Genomic DNA, 20,148 nt, shown 5'->3' with positions numbered 1-20,148 from the left:
ATTCATATATATATATATATATATATATATATATATATAGCAAAATACCCGCGCCTCGCAGCGGAGAAGTAGTGTGTTAAAGAAGTAATTTAAAAGAAAAGGAAATATTATAATAACGTAACATGATTGACATTGTCATGAGTGTTGCTGTCATATATATGCCTGCCTGAATAAGTCACCCTCGCTTCGCTCTTACTTTTTTACCGTTCATTTAATCATGGCTAGTGGCGGAACAATTATAAAATGGAAGGAGGATTACACTGAGTATGGCTTTACCAAAACAATTATTGATGGCAAATCGAGTATTCATAAAGCTTGAATTGGTGATCTGTTTTTCTGTGTTAACCTCATATTTTTTCATACTTCTTCTCAAACCAAGGTGGTGCGAGGGTAAAATGAATAGGGATGCGCTGATCAATGTAATCAGTGTACCAGGAAATCATGCATAGACAAAAGTTCCCCTTTGCTTGTAATGCAAAGTGTGATTAAATGCATTATTTTTTAACGCGTTATGGAGCACATGCATCGAAGTTTCTCAGCTGTGCTTGTGCTAAGAAAAGGAAACATTTTAAAAATAACGTAACACGATTGTCAATGTAACCTTTTGTAAGTAGTGCTTGGAGGATTCAGTGTGGAGAAACGCTAGAGACAGCGTGTGTATTAACTTGTGGATTTTTCTGTGAGTATTTGGTGGCAGTGTGATGAAGTTGCTTCGGAAGACGGCGTTAGCCGCGGAGCTTAGCTCAGAGCGAAATGAGGTGAATGGGAGGGGAGATGATGACGTCACTCCTCCACCCGCCTTAACTGTCAATCCCCCCACAAACACAGTCTCTCGGAATTTGCATAAGCACAGCCTTTGACCAGCAATTTGAACTTAGTTAGAAAGTGATCAAAACTGTCGTTTATACCCTGCGTCCTCTCATTAAACTTGTATCCCGCATTAGCCGTGGGCATGACAAATGCCAGCGGCAGCCTATGAACTTAATTTAAAGTTTAGGTTTACACCGTGCTTTGTTTCCAAAGTAGCTGCAGGCATGAATATGCTTGTACAGTATGTGTCACTCGCTCGCTTCTTATTGTTTCGCTGCCTTCTCAATTGTATAATGCATGTTTTCTTCAGCACTTTTTGGTGCTCTTCCTGGTTTTCTATGTAATGCGTTGACAGTCAGTTCACGTGATTACGTGGAGGCGTGATGATGTCACATGAAACTCCGCCTCCCCACGGCCATCGAGCTCAACTCCATTACATTATATGGAGAAAATTAGCTTCCAGTTATGACCATCACGTGTAGAATTTCGAAATGAAACCTGCCCAACCTTTGTAAGTAAGCTGTAAGGAATGAGCCTGCCAAATTTCAGCCTTCTACCTACACGGGAAGTTAAAGAATTAGTGATGAGTCAGTCAGTGAGTGAGTGAGTGAGTGAGGGCTTTGCCTTTTATTAGTATAGATTTTAATTTTCATTTACTTTCATATATCTATTATCCTTTTGTTACAAATAAACCGTATTACTTTGCAGCAAGCGTGTCTAGGTTATTTGTGAAAACAGTCTATTGCCACACTCAAGCACAAAAGAGAAAGTGTTGAATGTAGATTTTCATCACTTTATGACCCTTGTTCATAAGTTGTACAGATCTCATATTTCTGACATCCTGGCTTGAAAGTGAAAAGTGAAACAAAGATGCCCCCTCAATGCTGGGAGCACTAGATGCAACGAAAGGTCCACTCTGGATGAAATGCCGCTCCGTTAAATGATACACACAGACACTCTCACATTTAGAGTCATCAGTCAAATCAAACTGTATGCATCATATGAACAAACTGGAGTGCCAGGAGAAAACCGTCATACACATAAATCAAGCAGAGAAACTTCCCAAAATTAAACAGACCAAGAACACGGAATGTGACAAAAGTACCAGTAAAAAAATTGTTCTATCACAAAATATCAGGTAACTGAGAAACATTAAATTGCAAACTGGTCATAATACTTTATTACATATCATGAAATAAACTTTTAATAGATGTTAAAAGTTTAAATAAATCCTGATTTCATTTGAGGCATAGGTATCTTGGTCATAGAAAGAGAAAAAGGCTATCAGATAATAACTACAAAGATGATCATGGTTGATTAACTTTGGATTATGCTAAATCCTTATGGATTATTAATACAATTAAAGTCCTGTCCTTGAAACCAAGCTTGTTAATGTCGATACCAGTTAATAATACATTTCACAGAGCAGAATAAGCTCATTAGAAAGTATGTCTTAATTTGACCATTATCTCCAGCTACCTTTTTGTAGGTTTCTTCACTTGTATTTTTTTTCTTTAAACTATGTGATTTCTATTTTTCTGGCGCAAGTGCAATTTCAGTGCATGTCCTTATATCTGATTCTTACTGAGTGTGCCTCTGGCTACTCCTTATGGTGGTGATCCTGTCTGTTATTCAACAAAAAATATCAGTTGGGTTATCTGGCTAATGGCAAACATATTACTATTGATCTTCATTCTCATAGTGTAATATGAGACCATCCTTTACCTATTGTCTTACTTACTAACCTAAGAAGGGAATATACCAATATTATTTTGAAGCCTTTGTGCTTCCACTGTGTCTTTTAGGCAGAGCAATTCAAAGTAGTTGTTTTAATTCCTTTTTAAAGACTTATTAAATGTAGGGTCTGAATCAGAGATGCACTAATAATAGCCAGATTATTATACTGCGGTACAGTTCAACAAAGTAAGAGGCACTGTGCCACATTTTATTCCAGTTTATTCCTACAGAGCACACTTGCAACACCCCAACATACCACACAACATTTATATATTTTCATGTGCCAAATTATGGCTGATGGGGTTATCTTGTAATTGTGCTTATATAAGTTGTGCTTTACACACCTGGCAAATATTTTTTTGTTTCCAGTCAGATGATTTCAACTTTCTTCTTCAATCAAAAAGATAGAAACGCCTTTTAAATAGCAATACATCTTTTGTTATTATTATTTCTCAGGGTTTTCTATGTTTCCTGACTCTTAGAAAGCCCTTTAGGCTTGTTTGATTGGTGCTGCAACCAAATGCCTAATTTGTTATACATTCGACCTGCACAGCCTTCCTTTACACAGACTTAGATTGTGGCTACTGAGGCTCAAAGATTGGTTTGTGCCACAGTATACTGGCTGTTAATGTATGAATGCCAGTGATCCACACCAGACCCAAAGTGTCTCAATTACAATATCTGGACTCAAATTGACCTGTGAGTCGGCATATGACTGTATATTTTATATATATACAGTGGAACTTTGGTATACGTCCTTAATTCATTCCAGACCCTTTGACTTATACCAAACAGGACGTATACCAAACAAATTTTTCCCATAAGAAATAATGGGAAAATGATTAATCCGTTCCCATGAAAAAAATCCTATTGCTATTGGCATATTATACATTGATGGGGTTGTATAAAATAATTTAAACACTGCTTAATACTAAAATACATAAATACAAAAGGAATTAGATGAAATAAATGAAAATTTTACCTCACTTTACTTTTTAATAACATCTTTGTTTTTCACAATCGTAGATACCGTCATTCTCGGCAAACGGTATGCAACAGCCATGTCCCGGATACGCATGCCACCTTCATACTTTTCAACAATCAATTCAAATTTACATGAAAAAAACACAAAATCACGTTGTGACGATACAGGTTTGCTGTATGCTCCCATCTGCTGCCGGGGAGCCCTTGAACCCTACACCGTCGGTAATGTGTCTCATTGCTAACCTCATCGGTAAAGCAAGGGGATGGTGAAAAGTACAAAGTGCTTTTATTAAAACAATTAACAAAACAAGGTGTTCAAATTAAAGTGCAGTTCCAAAGTTCCAATAAATAATCCATAAAATCAGAAGTAAAACGTGGAGGTTAAAAACAAAAGGAAAAAGTCTTCTTAAAAACAACGAAGTTAAAATAGAGCAGGAAGCATTCTTTAAAAATAAAAGAATAAAAAAAAAAGAAGCCCGGTGCCTTTTTACCTGGCGGCCCCCCCGCTTCCCAACAGGGGAGTCGCCCTACTTGCAGCTGACGTTAACTCTGCCTACTTGGGCTACTTCGCTCGCTCGCACTCACGCACTCACTCACTCACTCACTCAACCTCCCGTCCGTTCATTCTTTTTACTCCCCTTCAAGCCAACTCGCGCTTCTGTTTATCAAGATAAGCAGCCCCAGAAACAATCATGAATGCGGATGGTCCCTCACAAGTGCACTTTGGTAAGAAACGCCCACATCGCTAATCGCCCTGACAACCTTCAGCCACATAACCACCACGTCCCCTCACCAAGCTGCGAGCACGGTGATTATTTATTTTAAAGTTGGACTTTGACAGGAGCTGTGGACCTGCTATATCACACACGTGAAAGTTCACAGAGAGTTATAGCAAGGGTTGTTCACTGAATGCTAGCAACTGGCGCACTAACGCTCACCGGAAGTCGTGGCTTTATCTCGAGAGAGGTAAACAAGGTTAGCACACGAGTCGTATTCCAAACAAAGGTCGTATACCAAGCAAAATTTTTCGTGTCCAAACAGGACATATACCAAGTTGGACTTATTCCAAAGCAGACGTATACCAAGGTACCACTGTATATATATGTATATATATATATATATATATATATATATATATATATATATATATATATATATATATATATATACACAGACATATTCCTGTGGTATTAACTTCATCTGCATTTGATGTAAAATGTGTTATGTCATCTGCAAATCATAAGTAATTAAGGTATGACCTGTTAATATTTGTAGCATACTGATTATATACTGTATTATAAAAGAGAACACAAAGAAAGATAAAGAGTTTGGGCACCACGTTGGTGACCCTGCATATTTGATATTTTGGTGACAAATAAACAAAGAAAACAAGCAGTAAATGCAGAGTAGTCTTTTCAGAGTGGAGTTCTCAATGGAACAGAAACAAGATGGCTAATTTCTAGGTTATAAGTTGAAGTGACAGGAAGGGGAGGGCCCATTTTGACAGACACGGAAGTGACATCAGAGATAGTGAGGCTCTCAATTTTCCATTCTACAGAGGGAAGAAAAGAGAAGGAATTAGTACATAGTGCCAACCTCTGGACCAGGGGGGTAATTACCATCAATAAAGATCTTTATCTGTCTCCCATGAGCACATGCATGACAATATATATTTATATTTATTGCAGGAATTATCATTGGAAAACTTGAAGATAGGACTAAAAATGAATCTGTGTAAGACTAAAGCATTTTTATAATCAGCATGATGAAAGAAAGGATGCAAGTCCAAATGGGTAAAAAAATCAGAATAGTTAATGAGTGTTTCTATTTGGGTCAGCTTAAATCTACTATTGGAAAAAATAACTAATGATGTAAATAGGAGACATAAATTGACCTGGAGTTCATTCAGTAAACTAAACTTTGTTTTTTTAAATCAAAGAAAGATTAGCGTTACTCCATAACAAAACTTCCCTATTGGGCTTCAGAGTACCAGCAGATAATTTATGCATACATGTGAATACACAGTGATGCAAGAGATCAGCATTACATACTCGGGGAGTTGTGCCCGACTCTACCTTTTCTTTTAATATTTTTTGTCACCTGATATGTGCTACAGAGCAAGGAGCATAAAACAACGTTCAATAAACCTATACAAAATAACAAGGTATTTTCATAATATTATCATTAAGGTCAGCTAATATACCTCTGAAAATATTTAAAGATTTTTTTTTTTAAATGCATGGTGGGTGCAACTCTGGCTGGAGTAGTGATATCATGCATGTGTGAAGTTAATCAGGCATGACTAAAATGTGAGGTGGAGTTTGCTTACAGTACTTTTGTGTAAGTTGTTATGCTGCTATTGTGCTACAGCTCTGTGAAATTACACTGTCTTGTCAAAGCATCATTGCGTGTTGGGAAAAAAATGTACAAGCCCACCACAATGTGAATTTCCAGGAAAATATTTGCCAAACAAAGTCACTGGAAAACACAGCATATTTACTACAAAAAATGCTTTAGCACATTTTGCCGATTAACACTTAATTTTATCTTTAATTATTATTGTTTAAATATATAGTTTAGTATATACAATAATGTATGAGTTGTTTGATGATATATTTTCTGATTAAATTTAAAAGACCTTCTCTTTTATAACTGCTACCAGCCCTACATATTATTGATAAATCAAACAAATCAAATTAATCAAATAAATCAGTTCACTTAAACAGGTAACTTGAAAAAATTAAATCAGTAAAGTGAGTTGAAATTCCCTTCACTACTGTTTCAAATATAGCTCTAGAATCTCACATGAGTGTTAAAGTGGTCAGAAATGCGGTGACTATCACAGTTATAGTGTGTACTTTACATCTTTGTCAAACAATACATTAACCACTTGAGCCCAGTTAATTGGGGCAAAGTCATCCTTAAATATTGTTCTACTGATGTGATAGACATGCATAAACACTGGATGTGGCAAGCGCTCAGAACTGTTTTGTATTAATTACCAATTCAAATATCAAATATTAACATACAGTTTCCAAAGACCTTCATTGTGACCTTATTGCATTATGGATTATAGACATGTTTTGGTGTTCAACACCCATGTACTTAATTACGTGTTGAGTACAAAGCAAAACATAATTTTATCTATCCATCCATCCATTTTCTAACCCGCTGAATCCGAATACAGGGTCACGGGGTCTGCTGGAGCCAATCCCAGCCAACACAGGGCCCAAGGCAGGAACCAATCCAGGGCAGGGTGCCAACCCACCGCAGGACACATACAAACACACCCACACACCCACACACCCACACACCAGGGCCAATTTAGAATCGCCAATCCACCTAACCTGCATGTCTTTGGATTGTGGGAGGAAACCGGAGCACCCGGAGGAAACCCACGCAGACACGGGGAGAACATGCAAACACTAGAAAAATACTTACCATTCCTTTACAAACAACAATTTATTTTTCTTGCACATTATACACAAATGTGAACAATAAAGTATTATTTAACTTCAGTATTCCTTTATATTTATATATTTGTTATTTACTCAACATACCCATTCATGGTAAAATATCCTGCTTTCATCTCGTGTTGATACTTGCAGTCATATTTTATAGCTGTGAGTACAGGGAACAGCCCTGTGTGGTTATAGGGAAACCATGCTTAAGTTATTAGAGTCTTCTGAGGTCCCTGTCTCCATGAGTTCCTTTCAAAACTGAACAATTCTAGAGTGCCACCATCAATCTCTTTAACGCAGTTGAAGACATTGTGCTGCCACCTAGATGTCTGTAGTCCTTTTGACTAGCCTCCAAGAATTGTATCTTTCTTCTGGATCCCCAGGCTATTTCCTTAGAGATCACATACTACATTTACAATGCTGTTTGCTGCTTTTCTTGTTACTCACACAGATGTGAAGATTTTAAATATCATATATACTCGTGGATACGTTCTTCCGCAGATAAGTCGGGAGTTGATTTTAACAGATAATTTCTGGTATTTTTTAATGTCAGTAATATAAGTTGAATGTGGAAAACTTGTGCTATTGGTCCAAGAGATTATGATATGTTAACGCCCACCTGAGAGAGTAACCACGGAGCACACTGCCTTTTTTTGTATGTGGGTGCTGCAATGCGCTGTATCAGCGTGTGCACCTAACCTCTGTCTCTATCTATTGTGCCTGCAAGACCACATGGTAATACCCAAACTGTTCCAAAGCGACATTTGGACTGTTTTGTGTTTTTTGTATCTTACACCCTCATACTCCTTTGCTGCAACAAAATTCGATGGATTTGAGAAACTGATACGAGATTGAAGGAGGGAAGAAGATAAAAAGAAGAAGAAGATAAAACTTATATGTGAGTATATACGGTATATATATATATATATATATATATATAAGTATATATATATATATATACAGTATATATATATTGTGGAAAGTGTACCCCCAGACACAGACCGACCGACACCAGGATGTCCAAAACACACTTCTTTTTATTTTAAATCTTTCTGCACCACAATGTCCTCAAGCACCAACTCTCTCCACTGTCGTCTTCTTCTTTCTCTTTCTCTCTTTTGACCTCATCTCTCCTCCTCACAAGCTTCGTCTCCTTTCTCCCAACTCTGGCTCAGTCTCAGGGCTGTCCCACAATCCTTTTAGACACCCTGACCCGGAGGTGTTCCTGCCCAATCAGTCCACAGTTCCTTATTCCTTCCGGGTCAGGGTAAACAGTCCTTTTCTTTAACCCGGGAGCACGTCGTTCCTTCCTGTCACGTGACAGTGACGTACTCCCGGGTCATAGGGCACATAAGAGCCAACGAGCCCCCCTACAGCGACTCCTGGTGGCCCCCAAGGTATCCAGGAGGGCTGTGTATAAACACTACATAGTCCATGAGGCCCTGCTGGAACTCAGGGCACGATCATGCTGTCGGTAGAGCTCCTCCTGGCGGCCTGGGGGTGAGGGCTGGAGTAAAAAGCCAGCAGTCCTCCACAATATATATATATATATATATATATATATATATATATACGTATATATATATATATATATATATATATATATATATATATATATATATATATATATACTTTATACATATATTTATATTGACCGGTGTCACTTCTGATTTACCATCTCTGATCATTGCGGCAGTTGCACAAAGAGATCGCAGTAGCTGCTCTGCTGCGTTTTTTTCCCACCTACAGCTGCACAATGACACTCTGTTAAGTTGTATCAATGGCAAAGTAAAACAACTGCCCTTCGAAAAACTCCCTCTTAAACAGTAATTTAATGGGAAACAAGCACGCTATTAACTTGCCTTCAGCGGGATAGGTTGCAGGTTTGCAGGTTTACCTTGTAACAAGCTTGTTGCATTTAAAGCCGAGCACTGAATTGTCTGTTTGCTCACTCTCTTGTCCTCTTTCCACCAGATTGCATCTGCACCTGCTTCCAAGCCACTGAAACTGGTTGATGAAGAATTGTTTGTGTTCTATTAATCAGGATAAGGAAGCTTTAAAGACTTGAGACTGTTCCTGTCTTCTCAGCAATAAAGAAGTTATTCTTTCCTTGGAAACCTGGTCTCATCTTCCTGTCTCTCGTGCAACTCTGCAACCCAAGCTTGACAAGATATATATATACAAACATACAAACATGCGCGCACACACACACAGTTCCATGCAAATGTTTGGACTCTCCTGACACCTGAAGTAAAAACCTCAATAGCAAACAAACTAGAACATTGTAATTTTTATGAAAATGTTAATGTACAGTCAGAATTTATTTGATCAATTTTTGCCCAAATTATAGTTTAAAAATATTTTTGTAGCCAGCTATGAGTTTTTGAATTATAGTTTTGAATATATTCATCAAATCTTCTATCCTCCTTCCAGCTGTAAGATATTCTTGGGCTGTCTTGAATGTACAGCACATGTAAAATCTACCCACAAATTTTCAACAATTTTGAATCATTATCACCAGCTGACAATTTCTAATGACACTTTTTCACCAAACCAAAACCTATTGAGCTAGGCCTGTTCATATTAACAACCTAATGAGTCATTAGACAACAACTGTATGACCAAACTTTTGAAATTGTCACACACTTTTTTGATGTTTTTCACATTGTTTAATTTCATCATATATTATATAAATATATAATCAAATACATGTGCATAAGGGATATCTTCAGAGCTTCCAGAAAATAAACAATACTACCCCAAACAGTGAGTGGGCACTGTCATGGGTCACTTCTCCTTTTTTACCTGAAATTCTGAGGCTCAGCAATGGGAGGACCTATGGCCTAGTTCCATTCATCCAGAAGCTCTATCCCTTCCAGGCTATTGGTATGTAAACCATGAAGCCATCAGAAGTCATTGGTCAATCTGGAACCAGCCATAGCAGAGAATGGATTACTTTCTCCAGCAGCTTTTCTGTTTTTTGCTTGATGTCATTTTTGGCACCTGGAACAATTAAACTGAGTAATTACAGTGTACCCCAGCTCTGTGCAAGTTTGAGGTCCTCATCCTTTTTCATCTCAGAGTATATACAAGACATGTATGTAATAATATATTTTATATACATATATAAATATATATGTATAATGCAAAATCTGTCTTTCTGTCTGTATGTGTGTCCAGTCATCACAAGAGAACTACTTAATGCATGTAATTGGGTTTTTTCTATAATTTTTTTGAACATTCCGATTGATTTTGCGACTTCTCTCATCTCACTAACTATCACAGTTCACTTTTGGTACCGATTTATTTATGCAAATCCGAGAGAGACACAGTGGGCTGAGAGGAGGGGGCCCTCCTCACTCACATACCAGCCTCAGGGCATACCTTACATCTGCTTAGCGAGAGAATGATAGAACTACTTAATGGATTTAGATCAGGCTTTTTTCTAGAATTTGGTTGAACATTCTGATTGATTTTGTGACTTCTCTCATCGCACTAAGAATCATAGTTCGCTTGCAGAAGCAATATATTTTTGCTAATTCAAGACAGCGGCTGTGGGCCGAGAGGAGGGGGAAGTGATGTCAGGAGTGGAGAACCTGGCAGGGCCCTCCTTACTATCCTGGGGCTTCATGTATAAACAGTGCGTACGCACACAAATGTTGTGTAAGAACTTTTCCACGTTCAAATCGCGATGTATAAAACCTACACTGGGCATAAAGCCACACACTTTTCCACGGTACCTCATTCCTTGTCGTACGCAAGCTCTCCGCACAGTTTTGCAAACTGGCGGCACCCAGTGTCAAAGCAGTGCTACTGTTCCTGTGTGGTTACTCCTTATTTTTCTGACGCGGCTTTATAAATACACTAAACTAACCGCATATTGTTTATTAGTGTAATGCATCTGATTGTAATTAACTTGTAACAATATAATTGTCCAGGGAATAGCCATAGTATTCCAAATACCATAACTGCTTTAGCGTTGTTACTCTCACTGCACCTTCTTCTTCTTCTTCTTTCAGCTGCTCCCGTTAGGGTTGCCACAGGGGATTTTTCCATACAGTATTACTCTCACTGCACAACTCGGAGTATTTATATAACTGTATCTGTGTGTGAATCACAGCAGCAAGCTGATCGGAAAGAGAATTATCGGGATATAGAATCAAGCACATGCTACCTCAGCCACTGCAAAACGTTTCAAAGCCTTTCCTGTACAGACCTCGCGGTTCAGAAACAGTTTCATCTCAAGAACTATAAACACACTCAATCAATTGCTCCTTGTAGAACTGTTTGTACTTATAAGTACAATTACCTTACTGTAAACTTGCACTTCAGTTATAATATTGCACAACCTGAGCAACTTTATAAAGAGCGTATTTACATATGATGACAATATCATTATTAAGATGAAATGCAGCAAAATATGTTTATTATATATTATAAAGGTAAAACTTTAACTTCATTTAAATAATCCATATTCTTCACTGGGACTGACATGAACGATAGAATAATTAAACATGTACTACGAAGATAGTTCAATGTTCCTTAAACATTTTGAAGAATCGGCACTCTAAGCTTATAGATGGCTTAACGTCTATTACAGAGCTGATTGTGTGGCGATCGGTTTCTTGGAGAAAGAAAAGCAAGGACTGCAGGGGCGGCTACGCCAATATATATTGAAAATAAAACAGAAAGAGAAAATAACAACACAGCTAAAAACGCAGCGGCCTATTTCGACAAATGTTAAACGCTTGTTAATGAGCACGAGGTGGCTATGCAGTGTCCACAACGGATGTGGCCATCCACCGTGCATTAAGAAACCATATTGACATTGGTGGGCGAAGGGGCCACCGATTTTTTCTCTGCCTAGAGCCGCCCATGAGTACTGCTGCAATAAATAATTTCATCAAAGGTCGCACACAATCACTGCGTCGTGAAACCCATGTTTAATAACGTGCTTTAACTCCTATCATCATGAAAATGATATCACGTGTACATCTCAGTATTTTAGTTATTCAAAGAGCTGTAATATCATGAATGTAATAGATTCTATGTCCTGTCGGAGGTAGAGAAAGCCAGTTTAAGAAGCACATAGTGATTCACACACATAGAGCACATAGAACATCAAATACAAAACAAAGCATTTAACGTGCTACTTTAATTACGATGTGATTTGAGAAACTGGTTAATTAAACGATTTTAAGATCGTTTATGATGACAAAATAAACTACATGATTAAAGAGGAAATTTCGAGATTGAAGTTGACATTTCGTGCTTTTTTCCCACTGTGTGCCTATTTTTTTTTTTTGTCTATACCCTAATAAGCTTTCATATGACACTCAGACGGTGGGCTATGACTCGCCTCTTCACTGTGACTTTAATATCTGAGCTTTCAAGTTTCTCCAACACACTATGTCACTCGATCAGCTTCCTTTTGTTAATTATACCACAGTTTAATTAAACAAATAGTATGTTTTTCCTTTGCCTCTACTTGGTATTCGCTGAAATTCTTATATTTTCCCCCGTGCTTTTCCCATTGTCTTTTCACAGAAGGCTGAGCTTAAGGGCGATTTATATTGATTTGCATATTCAAAGGGGCGTAATTCTGGGAGTTGTTGGGGCGGGACATAAGGCCTGTGCACGAGCGTTACTTTTCACGCTGACCGGGATTTATGTAGGGGAAGAACGTGGAAGTTGGAGTACGCACAGATTCCTGCATCTGGAATTTTCTGTGCGTAAGCACATTTCGGTTTTTGTGCTTACGCCATGTTATAGTGCAAATTCTACGCACAGCGTTATACAAGAGGCCCCTGTTTCACTACTATGTGGGCAAAGCCGGGGGGGTAGGGGCGTATAGTATATATATATTAATTAATTAATAACATTAATTGTTGTGACACCTGAAGGCAAATCCCATATAATTGAGGAAGAAAACAAAGAAATGTGTTTTACAAAGAGTGTTAAGAATATCTTTTCAAGTGAAAGTCTAAATATGGACTGCATAAAATAGCAAATCTTCTTGTTTTAGGCACTTCTGGAAGGAAGTGGTGGGTTCCAGGTGGACAGTGGAAGTGACATCAGTGGTGTTTAACCCATCAAATGTTCTGGTCTATGTAGGCAGGGGAAAAAAATGCCATTAGTACATAGCGCAACCCATGGAGCAGTGGGAAATTACCATCACACCCTTGAGCTATCCACAATGTGCATGCATGTGAAATTTGATTATATTTTAACATATAGGTATATTTTTCTGTTGTATTGGTTAATTGTGACACAGCAGGATATCTAATCAAATATCACTTGTAAATTGGAACGCAATCAATCTTTTAAAATTATATTCAGAATTTTTTTTGCTACAATGTGAAAATGCACCCAACCAATTACAAAATATATTATAATTATATATATATATATATATATATATATATATATATATATATATATATATATATATATATATTTGCATAAGAATGAAAGACAAAGAAGAAATAAGCAGCAAGAGATCTCTTCAATCAGAAATTAAAATTAAGTGTAAACTGAGCCCCAGCATTACATTTCTTCTTTACATTTTATGTTTTGTTGTATTACAGCTTAGTATAAACATTTTTTTATTAATTTGGAAAAAGTAGTATAAATATTGTCATCTGAAACAACATACTTTACCAATTTTTATATGTTTATAAAATTTCACTACTTTAAGAAAAAGTCATTAAATACTAGAAAGAATTTTTAATATTTTTTGGTTCATATATTCATGACTATTTTTGATTTGGTATTGCATACAAGAGGTAGGAGAGATAATCATGGCTACATTTCTTGGCTAAACAAGCTAATCGGTTATTTACTCGAAAAGCACAAGTAACATTTGGTGAACCCATCTATTAATTATAATTTGCATACTCTTTTTGATGGAATTGTGCAAGTAAGTAACCAGATTAGCAGGCTGAAGAAAACCAAAAACTTTAAATTTCATTCTTAAATAAGCTTAAATAGAGGCCTTTTAAAAGATACAGCATGCATTTTATTATTAATGAAAGCAAATAGTTTCAGTTTATTAGGCAACCAGTACTGAGCTGTGCACTGAGGTGAATGTGCTCTGCTGCTAAAACTTGCATTTTCAATCTCAAAGCAGCATAATTCTTGTTAGGTTTGTGCTATCAAAGCCAAGCATGTGCTTATGAAAGCTCAAAACCCTTTTTAATTGGAAGAGTTTCCTACACAACATACACATTTCTGTATAGCTTTCAAGAATGTGTGATGTATTGAAAAATGGCAGAATACAGTCTACACTCACAAAGGGAAATCTTAAATCGTATGGTGTAACAGAGTTAAAAACAAACAAGGAGAGGTGCCGTCATGGCCCACTGTGAGGTGCAGCTACATCACCTTTCTACCTAAAGTAAAATGTATTTTCCTAATTCACATAATGAATGCAGAGAGCATGTGCATTAGTGTATAATTTTATGGTAGCCATTTTTCTATTTAAAGGAAGTCATGTAAGTAGGAATTACTCTGCACAATGTATAAGACTTCAACTTGAACTTAAAAAACTGTCACCTTTTCTGATTTTCTTTTCATTGTCACCAGAAACTGTCAATATGATGTCTCATTCTTTTGCAAACTATTAGCAATTCATTTTTTGTATATTTTGAATACTGTGACATAATGTCTTTAAACATCTATATTTTGGAATCTGATGTTTCTTTTCACAGTGTTGAGATATACAGCCACAGAATACAAAAAGTCTTCAAGTAGGTCTCCAATCTAAGCCCAAACTTGAAGACTACTGTTCTGAAATGGGCTATCACTTACAGAGGCACAAAGGACAAAACCTATTTCAGTGAACGTCAACAACCACAAAAATCCACAAAATAAAGGAATGACAATGAACCTTCCACTACAAAACTTATTGCAGATCTGGAGGACCTGGCCCTCTGCCTGGACTTATACTGTTAGACGGGTCCTCCATCTTTACATCATGGTGACCCAGGGTCGAAAACTCTATCTTAAGGGAACAGGGCATATAACTAAACACATAAGTTACAGAAAACCAAAAAACAAACAGCATTCAGCACATAAAGACAAAAATGCATAATTAGTAACATGATATATAACAGTACATAAAAACACCACATAAAATACAAATTTACAATAACAAGGGAAAAAACAATGGCTAAACCATAACAAACAACACTTATTATGTTCTTTCAGACAAGTAATCACCCTGACCGTGTACAGTCAGAAGAGAAAAGTCAGCCCATACAAGCACTAGTATAAAAAGGTGTCTCTTAATAAAGTTGAAGGGATGTGAAGAGATGTAAATCTTTTAAAGGTATAGTTAAATTTTTGAAAGGTGATTTAAAAATGGAAACAATTCACATAACAGCATCTTTAAATGTTCAAGTGATAATTTCAGATGTGATTTAAAAATCTTTATCAGTGGAGAATTCAGAAATATCTTTAAATTATTTGGCAATATTTAAACTGCTTGTGTGATATTATCAGATTCCTTAGAGATATCACAAAAAATGATCAATACATTACAGATAAGTCACCCTACGGAGAGCTTTAAATATTCAAACATATTTTTTTAATTCTTTGGAGATATTCTTAAATGATAAACTGGCTCCCCGTGCTGTAATCTATCATGTTGCATTTTCAAATGGTATCCAAAGTTAAGTGGATTCAAAATAGCTCTGATGTGTAGACTCATTTTACAGGGACTAAGCAAGAATAGGCCTGTCTGAAGAGAGGTGGTCCAAACTTCATGAGAGGTGAAGCAATTAAGACTTTTCATGGAGGAAAATAATATGAGCCAGAGACTGTTGTGCCTACGATACAAAAAGGTATACTACAAGGGCAGAAAGAAAAGGACTGGGAGAAAGATGGGAGTCTAGAACAAGAAGGAGAGATTGTAACTGAAAATGTCATCAAAAAATGTAGGATCAAAACTGTAAGTGAAATCCCAACTTGTAATTAAAAAACAAAAGCAAATCTCCAGGGTAAGATGCATCCTGCAAGCATTGTGATCTAGATCCAGTCTTAAAGGACCACATGTTTTAGGAGTGCACCTAACAAACATTATTTTGGACAAAAATTATTTAATGTTTATGAGACAGCCTAAGTGTCATAATCATTCCCATCCAATTACCAGTGTACTTCCACATGGGCTTAACATAGAGAAGGACAAATTGATTGTAATTGCTAATACCACACTACTAGTGCCAAGATTTATCTTGCTTAACTTGAAGAATCCTAACCTGCATTTTGTAAGTCAGTGAGTAATTGATAGTCTACTATTTGAAATTCGAAAAAAAATCTAATTCACGCCAAGAGGATCCATTCACAACATTTTTTTAAACATTTCAATAAAAAACAAATTTAATTTTAGAATACACTTTTATATTGGGGGGAAAAAGACTTTTCCCTTGTCATAGATGGCTGGTGTCCTTGCCCAGCCTGCACAACCTCTTCGCTGAGAGGACTGGGTGAGCAAGCCTGGGCAGAACATTACCTCCCCTGGGATGCTAGATAGCAGCTCTCATGGGTTGCAGTGGTGCCTCGGACTCCTGCAGGGCTTTATGGGACATGGAGTTGTATATGGCCTTGTTGGGATCCGGGGGCATCACCAGGGGGTGCTGCAGCTGCTCCTGAACCCGTATGGATGGTTATTTCTCCATACCCGGAAGTGTAACCAGAAGTAGGTCATCAAGCACCCGGGTGACATATGAAAGGAGCCAGCAGACAGTACTTGGTGAGCCAGAGTCGGGAGGAGGCAGACAAAGCTTTCTGATGAGAAGTTGAGGAGAATAAGAAAGAGAAGAAGAAGAAGAAAAAGAGTATTGCGTTTAAGGTGTGCTGTTTGTGCTTGAAACTGTGTTGTATTTGTGGTGCCATTGATGACGTCACTTGCGATTCCGGCATGAATGATGTCATTTCCTCTTCTAGACCTTAAAACCGCCATCTTACCTTATCTTACTTAATCAGTTCTTTTTTGGACCCTATCTTGTAAAGAACTCACCTTTCCAAACCTTTTGCAGCCAGGATCATATTATACGGGTGGCTGCCCCAAACCTTTGTGACTGTCTGGAGTCAATTTGTTACACAGGATTGAGTTGTAAAAAATTATCTGTCATCCAATGATTGATTTCCCGAATGCAGTCAGTCAGTGCAACAAGTGAAGATGTTGCAGTTGCATCAACACTTACATAAAAGTGTGTGTCATCAGCATAGTAGTGGAAGCTTAAACCATAGAGACGAATAATCTCACCTAGTACTGGGCGATATGACGATATGTATTGTGGGGACGATAGAAAAGTGTCTATCGTCCAATTTCTCTTCTATCGTTTCTATCGTTTCTAACCTAATTTTATTAATTACTAAAGAAAATATTACATTAAATAGGCTATGACAAATGTATGATAATGTCTTGTCGCTATGCAATGCATACTCTACCCTTTATATAAGTGATAATCAAGAATAAAAATGAACTTTTTCGCAAAGAAACTCCGTCTTGTGGTTTTGCGACAAGACGCTTTACGTTGTTGCGACATGCTTTATGACATGCTTTATGCTAGTTAACTCATGAGTGCTTAAAGATGGAGATGCAAGAGGTTAAAGATGAATGCCCGGAGTCGCAACAAACTGAAACTGCTATGCAGGCAGCAGCCCAAGAAGCACTTTTACCGAAACGTGGGGGTACGTCAGTGATTTGGTTGCATTTTGGCTTCAAGAGCTCTGACACGGAGCAGAAGACAGTCATGTGCAAACTCTGCCAAAAGACTGTTTCCGCGCCCGACGCTAACACAACAAACCTCTTTTACCACTTGAAGAAGGTCCACGAAAAAGAATACGGGAGAATCGAAGAAATGCAATGTAAAGAAAGTTGTGAAACAGCCCGGGCAAGTGGCGAGAAAAAATATAGCCAGCCTAAAATTAAAGAGTCTTTCATTAAAAGCACACCGTATGAAAAAACATCCCAGCGCCATAAAGAAATCACATGTGCCATCTTGCATTACATTTGTAAAGGCATGACCCCCGTGTATGCAGTTGAGAAGGGTAGCTTCGAGACCTCGTCAAAGTCCTTGACCCGAGGTGCGTTATGCCCAGTCGTAAGCACTTCAGTAAAGTCGAGTTGCCTCGCTTATATAACGCATGCCGGTCCCAAGTAGAGAAGGATGTTCGCAGTGTGGTCCATTATGCCTTGACAACTGACCTGTGGACGAGCAGAGCTATGCAGCCCTACATGAGCGTAACCATCCATTACATCAGCAAAGACTGGATCCTCTGTGCTCGCTGTTTACAGACTGCGTACTTTCCAGATGACCACACGGGAGCCATGATAGCCCAAGGTGCGTTACTCATGCAGTAATTTGTATGAGGTACTTTTAGTTTACTGTTCTGTCATTTTTACAGTAGTAATTCCAGAAAGACCCTAATAAAGTATTTATCTATCTAGGTCTGAGAGATGCACTGGAGTCATGGGGACTGCAAGAATGCCACCTTGTCTGTGTCACCACGGATAATGCTACTAATAACATCTCTGCAATGGAACTGAATGAGTGGGAACGGCTACAATGCTTTGGTCATTGCCTACAGCTAGCCATTGGCAAGTGTAAAACAATCTAAAAATTGCCTAGTGTAATATTGCAATTGGAATACTATACTAACAGCAAAAATATTAGTGAATTGAGATTAGTTTGGTTATCCTGTGTTATGTTTGATGTACAAGACATTATTATTGAACAAGTTATACTCGCCAAATTTTATTCATTATTTATTATTTTTATTTTTTATTATGTTATGGCAAAAACTGAATTCTGATACTTGCTGCCCACAGATCTAGTTGTATTATCATGCTTTAATTGTTAAATCAATCCATAAATTGGTTAAGGAACACATGATCAAGTTAAAATGTCAAAATATGTTATTAAATTACATACTTTTCCATTTGATCCAAACAGAGAACACTCTGAAAGCTCTCACACCAGCATCTACAAAGCAGGCTGTGGAACGTGCAGTTGGAGTCTGTAAAAAGGTGGTCAGTGCCTTCTCCAACTCATGGAAGAGAAAACGTGACTTGGCCAAGGCACAAGCAGTGCTGGGCTTGCCTCCCCATCAGCTCATCACTGAAACCCCTACAAGATGGGGCTCTCGGCAGCAGATGATAGACAGGTTCCTTGAACAGGAGAAAGCTCTTTCACAGGTCCTCCTTGCAGACAAGAAGGTGAGACATGGACATTGGACATTACACACTGATTCTTTTCATTTTGGATTCTGATTTGTTTGTAGCCTAGATTCACCTCATGATAGTAACCCATTTTCTTTGCTTGCTATCTGACCTAGGCAAGACACCTGGTGCCAAGCTGGCAAGACATGGTGGTGCTAGAGTCCTTAAACGCAGCACTGGGTCCACTGTTCGAGTTTATTGATGCTTTGTCACGGGAGAAGTATGTCAGCGTGTCTTTTCTGAAGCCGGTACTGCACCTCTTTAACAACGAAATCCTCAGCCAGCAGGATGGGGATACAGAGCTCACAAAAGAAATAAAAGTGGGCATTCTCAATTACCTTAATGAAAAGTATGATGACCATACCACCAACAACCTTCTGGACATGGCGACACTTGTTGACCCACGGTTTAAGACAGCCTACATGAAGGAAGAGAGGGTGGAGTTCATAAAAATGAGAGCTGCAGCAGAGCTGGCGGACATGGCGGCACCTGAAAGTGCACAAACAGAAGCAGCCTCCATTTCATCCCCAGCTGCTGAAGATAATCCAGAGCTTCCCTGTCCCCATCCCACAAAGAAAACAAAGAAGAGTTTGGGTAGCTACTTCAAAAAGGCAGGTCAAGGTACCACCCACTCCCAGCCAAGCAGAGCATTAATTGAACTGGAGCTCTCCATGTATCTTCAGGCACCTGGGCCTGACACGGAGACCGACCCTCTGGAATGGTGGAGGCAGCATGAGTTGAGTTTCCCATCGGTGGCCAGGCTCGCCAAGAAGTGCTTATGCATTCCCGCTACTAGTTCTTCATCTGAAAGGGCCTTCAGTGCAGTGGGAACATCATCACATGTAAGAGGTCATGTCTTAAGCCAAACACAGTTGACCAACTTGTCTTCCTCGCACTCAACCTATAAATTTGACAGACATTTTTTCTACT

This window comes from Polypterus senegalus, chromosome 7, assembly GCF_016835505.1.
Source record: "Polypterus senegalus isolate Bchr_013 chromosome 7, ASM1683550v1, whole genome shotgun sequence".
NCBI lineage: Eukaryota > Metazoa > Chordata > Cladistia > Polypteriformes > Polypteridae > Polypterus > Polypterus senegalus.
This window is presented reverse-complemented; position numbering follows the sequence as displayed.